A 7,695-nucleotide genomic window follows, 5' to 3' on the forward strand; every position below is an offset into this window, starting at 1 on the left:
TCCTGGGTCTCAGCTTTGGATTTGGCCCCGCCTCTGCATGTAGGTCGCCGGAGGGCGTCTGTTCTTCGCTCAGACAGGACAGGGTTAAAGGAGCAGCCTCTTCAGGGACTCTGGCTCACTCAGGCCGGGCGGGAGGGAGGGGCACGGAGTGCGGGGCGAGCCTGCAGCGGCAGAGGTCGGCGTGACGTTGCACCAGCCCGAGGCGCGCCGTGCGTTCTCCCAGGGAAGCCGCCCCTGGATCCCGGGACCCCGGTAGTGGCAGGCTGCACAGGCTCCCGGAAGGGCGGTGTGGACAATGTTCTGCGCTCGCACACAGGCTTCTTGGCGGCGGCAGCAGCAGCCCCAGCGTCCCACGCCCGTCTCTGGGCTCCGCGCTTTCAGCCGCGACTCGCGCCCGTCTCTGGAGCTCCTTTACGCGGCGCTCTTAATCCCCTCTCCTCGCGCACCAGGAAACCAAGAGGGAAGAAAAAGTCTCCTGCCTCTTCGGCAGCTCCAGAGTTTTCCCGGACTCCCTCCCGGCTAGCTGTGGCACATTAGCCCCCTTCAGGCTGAGTTCTCGCCGCCAGTCCCAGTCCTCTCCCTGCGCTCTGACCGAAGCCCGAGCCTCAGCTCCAGCGCCGCTCGCCCTGGCGGGGGAGCAGACAAGCCTCTCGGGCTGGTGAGTGCCGCTCGGCACCGCTCCTCTGTGCGGGAATCTCTCTGCTTTGCCCTACCCAGGTATGTGGGGAGTTTCTTGCCTTTTGGGAGGTCTGGGGTCTTCTGCCAGCGTTCAGTAGGTGTTCTGTAGGAGTTGTTGCACGTGTAGCTGTATTTCTGGTGTATCTGTGGGGAGGAAGGTGATCTCCGCGTCTTACTCTTCCCTGTTGAGGATTTTTGCATCTGTATTCATCAAAGATATTGGTGTGTAATTTTCTTTTTTTTTCTTTTCTTGTAGTGTCTTTGGTTTTCGTATGAGTGTAATAGTGGCCTTGCACAATGAATTTGGGTGTGCTTTTGAACTAGTTTGAGTGGGATAAGTATTCGTTTTTCTTTATATATTTGGTAGAATTCCCTTGTGAAGCCATCCAGGTCTGGACTTTTGTTTGCTGGGAGGTTTTTTTAAATTTAATTACAATTTCTATTTCACTACTAGTGATTAGTCTGTTCAAGTTGTCTGTTTCTTCTTGATTCAGTCTTGCCAGGTTGTATATTTCTCGACATTTGTTCACTTCTTCTATGATGTCCAAATAGTTGGCATATAACTCTTCATACTATTCTCTTTTTTCTTTTTACATCTTTATTGGAGTATAATTACTTTACAACGGTGTGTTAGTTTCTGCTTTATAACAAAGTGAATCAGTTATACATACACATGTGTTCTCATATCTCTTCCCTCTTGTGTCTCCCTCCCTCCCACCCTCCCTATCCCACCCGTCTAGGTGGTCACAAAGCACCGAGTTGATCTCCCTGTTGTATGTGGCTGCTTCCCACTAGCTATCTATTTTACGTTTGGTAGTGTATATATGTCCATGCCACTCTCACACTTTGTCCCAGCTTACCCTTCCCCCTCCCTATATCCTTAAGTCCATTCTCTAGTAAGTCTGTGGTTTTATTCCTGTATTACCCCTAGGGTCTTCATGACATTTTTCCCCTAAATTCCGTATTTATGTGTCAGCATATGGTATTTGTCTTTCTCATATTATTTTATAATTATTTGTATTTCTGTGATATTCATTTTTATTTCTCCTCTTTGACTTCTGATTTTGTCAGAGCCTTCTCAATTTTTTTCAGTAAGTCTAACTAAAGGTTTGTCAACTTTGTTTACCTTTTCTAAGAACAAGCTCTTAGTTTCATTCCTCTTTCTATTATCTTTTCAGTCTCTATTTCACTTATTTCCACTCTGATCTTTATTATTTCCTTCCTTGTATTGACTTTGGGCTTCTTTTTTTCTTATTTTTCTACTTCCTTTAGCTGTTAGATGAGATTGTTTGTTTGAGATTTTTCTTGTTTTTTGAGTTGGTCTGCATTGTTATAAACTTCCTTCCTGGTACTGCTTCTGTTATATTCCACAGTTTTGCTATGTCATATTTTCATTTGTTATTTTCCTTTGCATATTTTTTTTCTCTTTTGATTTCTTTGTTGACCTAATAGCTGTTCAGCAGCATGTATTTCAGTCTCCACATATTTGTTATTTTTTTCAGTTTTCTTTTTGTAGTGGATTTCTGGTTTCATACCATTGTGATCAGAAAACATTCTTGGTAAGATTTCAACCTTCTTAAATTTATTTCGTTTTGTTTCTCAGCATATGGACTATCCTTCAGGAAGTTCCATTTGCACTTCAGAAGAATGTGTATTCTGCTGCATTTGGATGGAATATTCTGTAAAAAATCTATCAAAGCCATCTGATCTAATGTTTTATTTAGGGTTCCAATTTCCTTGTTGATTTTCCATCTGGATGATCTATCCATTGATATAAGTGGGGTCTTAAATTTCCATACTATTATTGTCTTGCTGGCAATGTATCCCTTTTAGCCTGTTAATAATCACTTTATATATTTTGGTGTTCTTATGTTAGGTACATATATATTATTCACTGTTATGTCTTCTTGATGTAATATCCCCTTTGTTATTATATATTATCCATATTTGTCTCTTTTTTCCTTTTTTGGCTTGAAATCTCTTTTGCCTCATATGAGTATGGCTACAACACTTTCTTTTGGCTGATATTTGCTTTTTTGCTTAGAGTATCATCTTCCTTCTCTTCACTTTTAGTCTATGTTTGTCTTTACAGCTGAGATGTGTTTCCTGGAGGCAGCATATAGTTGAGTCTTGTTTCTTCATCTCTCCATCCACTTTTTGTCTTTTGATGGGTAAATTCAATCAATTTATATTTAAGGTGATTATTGGTAGATGAGACAGTACTGCCATTTTATCTTTTGTTTTCTGATTGCTTTATATGTCCATTGTTTCTCTTCTCTTGTGCTTCCATCTGCCATTTTTATTGTTTCCTCTTTTTTGTGCTTTTTTTTTGGTCTCTGCTCTATATTTATATTTTGTGGTTACCCTGAGGCTTGTGTGTAACTTCATAGATAAAATACTCATTTTTCTGCTGACAACATCTAATCTTCATTTACCTAAACAAGTTCTGTCCTTTTCTTCTTCCCCTCTTATGTTCTTGTTGTGTTAAATTATCCCTTTTTATGTTGTGTTTGTTACTAAACTGAGATGGCTATAGTTATTTTTCAGCTTTATTTTTCTTCCCTTTAAAGTTTATACTGTAGTAAAATTTTTGAATACCTTTTCTGATAAAGATTTGCAATTTTCTTGTTCTGTTTCTTTGTTACCTTGCTTACAGTTTTGTGTATTTTTGCTATTTTGTTTCTGGTAGAAGAGCTTATTTCAACGTCTCTTGTAAGGCATGTCTAGTGTAGATGAACTACCTCAACTTTTGTTTGTGTGCGAAAACTTTACTTTTCTTCAGAACTGAATCATAACTTTGCTCAATAGAGTATTCTTGGGTTATAGATTTTAGCTTTCAATATGTTGAGAATTCCATTCCACTCCCTCCTAGACTATAAGATTTCTACTGATAGCCTAATGGGGTTTCCTTTCTAGGTTACTATACTTTTTATCCTGGCTGCCCTTAAAATTATTTCTTTGTCATTGACTTTTGACAATTTTAATTTATGCATGTTGGAGGTTTCTAGCATTGAAGTAATTAGGTGTTGTCTTAGCTTCAAGGACTTGTATATTCAGTTCCTTCCCCAAGTTTGGGAGGTTCTCAGCTATTATTTCATTGAATTATCTCTCTACTCCCTTCTCCCTATCTTCTTCTGAGATATCCATTATCCTAATGTTGCCCTTCCTAAAAGAGTCTGATAGGTCTCATAGCATTTCCCCCATGGTTTTTTATATCTTATTTCTCTTTCCTCTTCTACTTGTATCATTTCTAGTTTTCTGCATTTCAACTCACTAATTCTCTCTTCCATATTGGTCTGCTCTATTTCCAGTGCTTTCTAATGCATTCTTCATCTTGTTTTTTGTGTTCTTCAGCTCCAGAATTTTGAAATGATTCTTTTTTTTTTCTTTTTCAGGGGAGTGTGAGTGCTTTTTATTCCATGCTAAAGAGAGGAGAGGGTCTCTGAGGAGCACTTGGGACTGGCTAGGGACTCTTAAGAAAGGTAGACAAGGCTTCCTAAGCATGCTGTGCCTTTTTGCAGACCTGCCCCATATATCTAAAGTCCATGGTAGATCCTGGGTCTAGAACACCTTCATCAAAAGTAATGAGGGTATGGGATTCCCAGAGACTGGCTTCCAGTCAGACAGGGAAGGCCAGTGCCTGATGGATTGGAGCCAGGTCTCCCTCAGTTAATAGTATCCATGCTTGTCAACATGAACTTCAGTTATCTTGCCCTTACAGTAGAGTCCCTGGTTGTGTAACTCTGTGTCAGAGATGCTGCTGTCACAGGACCTCCTTTCAAGGTGACACTAGGAAACTACTCTCTGAGTCCATCCTCAGCAGTTGAGACAGTGACAGGTTAACTGAAGAGCCTCCTTAGCTTCTTCCTCTTGACCTTCAACAACTGAGGCCTCTGCATAGTGCCTGAAGTAACTGTGGGCTCTTTTTCAGGCACTGGGAGGGATGGTGATGTGGAGACCTGCTCTTCTGGCTGATTCAGAAGTTGGTTATCAGTTCCTTGTGAGTAGGCACTGCTTGAGGTCTGGGGATCTCCAGTGCCTTGAAGCTTCTGTCCTACTTGGATCTTTTGTCTGGTGACTGCCATATACAGACTCTGTAGATTTGTGACAAAGGGTTTTCCATCACCAACACTGCATGCCTCTGGTAGTTTCTCTACCATAAATTGTTCCAAGAAGGAATTCTCTTCAAATGGCTCTGTCTTCAACCGATCTTGGCTCAGCATAGCCCCACTCTCCTGGTAGTCCTGGATCTCTAGATCTTACATACGAAACAATGTTGCTAGGTCCCTCACTTGGCACTGAAGTGCCAGACTCATAACCATCAGAAGACGAATCAAATGTTGGGAGACCAGTGAAGGGCTAGCTAAGATGCAGTGGAAATTCCAATAGAATGGGAGACCAGAGAGCTCACTCCACACCCAGAATATCAGTGCCTCTGCCACACGATCACAGGAGAATGTAGCTTTGCCAGAGCAAGCAGTGTCCTTCAACAACGGGTAAAGCAGATCATCCAAATGACAAAGAAAAGCCTCAGGAGGAGGAGTCAGGTGCTTGTTCAGCTCCTTGGCTTGCTGGCTGATCACACTAGTGTCCACCTGTTCATGCCACACCTGTTGAAGATCTGAAACCAGCAAGGCATAGCCCTGTTTAGTGATATAAGCCTTGGCCAAGAGGGAGTTCTCGGCAAGCTGTAGCCATGCCCACGGCTGCATCAGCAGACCTTGTTCCAGTTCCTCCATCGTGAGCGGCCTCAAGAGCTCTCACTCTCCCCGCAGCAAGCTGGCCCACCCATGCAAACTGAAAGGTGAAATGGTTCCTTTATAGAATTTTAATTTCTTTGATAAAATATTTCTCTATCCATTAGTTTTATTCCTGAGTTCACTGTATTGCCTTTCTGAGTTTTCTTGTAGCTCCTTGAATTTCTTTATAAGAGCTACTTTGAACTCTTTATCAGTATGTTTGAAATATTCCATGCCTTTGAGTTTGGTTGCTGGAGAATTGTTTCCTTTTTGTGATATTATTTTATCATGATTTTTCATACTGTTCATGGAAATGTGTCTCTGCTGTAGCATTTGTGTGATTTTGTCTGTAAAGCTTTGCTTTTACCATTTGTACTAGGGTTCTGTATCATTTGAATTAGCAAACGTCCTCCTTATTTCAGTAGGTTTTGTTTACTTTATTTCTAACTGTTTAGCAGATTGGTAATTAGAAGGCTTTCTGTTGTTTTCCAGAATGTGAAAGTATTGCATAGATTTTTTATTTCTTTTAGAGGAGCTGATTTGCTACTAAATTTGAGAGCAATATTATTTTTTTAAAAACTGGAGTTTAAAAAAGGCTGGTGGCAGAGTGGGGAGAGGTGTGTGCTCAGCACCTGGAGCTTTGGGTGTGTCCTTGGCCTGGTAGAGAAATCCTTGAGTGTTTGAGTCCCAATATCCCGTGTGTGAACCACTTACTATAGTCCCAGGGCAGACAGCAGGAAATGTGTTCCTTCAGTTCTTTTTGTATGCTTCTTCCCTTTCCTTTCCCCCTGCATGGTAACTGCAGTCTCTCCTCAAAGTGAACAACAGTTTCCTCCAACTGCAGCACCTATGGACTGACAGAACCGCACTCACATCTTTCACCCTCCAACATCTCTACCAGCAAGGTCACAGCTGTCCCACAGCTACCTCTGCTGCCATGTCCCTGGGCTCTGCAGCTTCTTCCAAGGTCCAAGTCAGCTGAAAGAGGCACAGGTGGAAAGATCCATTGGGAATCTTTGCGTGCTGTGCAGAGGCACCTCTGCTTCCTTATGGATAGCCAAATAACTGAATCAAATGGGACAGAAGAAGAAATGACTTTATGTTGTCATGATGCTGATATCACTGACCTTTTGTTTCTAAATGTAAGGATTTATTGCTATAAACTCCCTACTCAGAACTGCTTTTGCTGCATCTAATAAGATTTGATATGTTGTATTTCCATTTTCATTTGTCTCAAGATATTTTTAGATTTCTCTTTTAAAACTTCTTCTTTAACCTATTGGTTGTTTGGTATCATGTTTAATCTCCTCATATTTGTGCATTTTCCAGTTTTATTCTTGTAATTTATTTCTATTTTTATTCATACCACTGTGTCTGAAAAACATACTTGATATGATTTTAATCTTCTTAAATTTACTAAGTGTAGTTTTTGGCCTAACAGATGATCTATCCTTGAGAATGTTCCATGTGCAATTGAGAAGTATGTGTATTCTGCTGTTTTAGGATATTCTATATATGTCTTTTAAGGCTGGTTAATTTATAATGTCATTCATGTCCTATTTCCTTATTGATTTATTATTATGGAACTGTCTATTTGTCCCTCCAATTCAGTCAATATTTGTGTGTCATATATTTGGGAGCTCTATTATTTGATACCTGTATGATTATAATTATATCTTTTTTTTGTGGTACACGGGCCTCTCACTGTTGTGGCGTCTCCCATTGTGGAGCACAGGCTCTGGACTCACAGGCTCGGTGTCCATGGCTCATGGACGTAGCTGCTCTGCGGCATGTGGGATCTTCCCAGACTGGGGCACGAACCTGTGTCCCCTGCAACAGCAGGCAGACTCTCAACCACTGTGACACCAGGGAAGACCTAATTATATCTTCTTGATGAATTAATTATTTTATCTATCTATTTATCATCTATCTATCTATCTAGTTCTTCTTTGACTCTTGTAACAACATTTGACTTAAATTCTATTTTGAGATAGCCACCCCAGCAATCTTTTGCTTACTATTTGTAAGCTTTTTGCCTCCTTTCACTTTCAGCTTCTTTGTGTCTTTGGATCTAATGTGAGTTTTTGATAGATGGGACAGAGTATTATTATTTTAATTTTAAATCCATTCTGTCCATCTCTGCTTTTTGATTGGAGGGTTTAATCCATTTACATTTGAAGTAGTTACCGGTAAGAAAGGACTTATTTCAGGCACTTTTTTATTTGTTTTTATTATGTCTTATACACTCTTTGTACCTTATTTCCTCCATTATTGCCTT

General features: G+C 40.8%; 1 pseudogene; it reads right to left on the reverse strand.

Annotated features, from left to right (window-relative positions):
* Window positions 1-4,517: 4,517 nt before the first annotated feature.
* On the reverse strand, window positions 4,518-5,417 carry LOC132482689 (non-homologous end-joining factor 1-like; annotated as a pseudogene).
* Between the last annotated feature and the right edge of the window lie 2,278 nt (window positions 5,418-7,695).

This window comes from Mesoplodon densirostris, chromosome X (assembly GCF_025265405.1).
Source record: "Mesoplodon densirostris isolate mMesDen1 chromosome X, mMesDen1 primary haplotype, whole genome shotgun sequence".
In the NCBI taxonomy this organism is placed as follows: domain Eukaryota; kingdom Metazoa; phylum Chordata; class Mammalia; order Artiodactyla; family Ziphiidae; genus Mesoplodon; species Mesoplodon densirostris.